Below are 297 nucleotides of genomic sequence, written 5' to 3' on the forward strand. Positions count from 1 at the left end.
CCATCTCCCCCTCTACTTTCCCCTTCTCACCCTCAATTTGCCCCCCCCCCTTTTCACCCCCCCTCCTTGTTTCCCCATCCCCTTCCTTTCCCCCCACCCCTCCCTCTTCCCACTTATCACTCTCACCACACTGTTCCAATTTTCTACTTCCCTCCCCTCCCCCTTTTCCTGCACTAGTATGTCACTAGATTCACCATTTTTAGCTATGGCTTATAACACCAATGCCAATATTTTTCAGCTTTTGCACCTTTTCAGTGCCTCCCGTGTTCGCTGTTGGGGGGGATTACCCAATTTATT

Source organism: Aquarana catesbeiana, linkage group LG02, assembly GCF_042186555.1.
Source record: "Aquarana catesbeiana isolate 2022-GZ linkage group LG02, ASM4218655v1, whole genome shotgun sequence".
In the NCBI taxonomy this organism is placed as follows: Eukaryota; Metazoa; Chordata; class Amphibia; order Anura; family Ranidae; genus Aquarana; species Aquarana catesbeiana.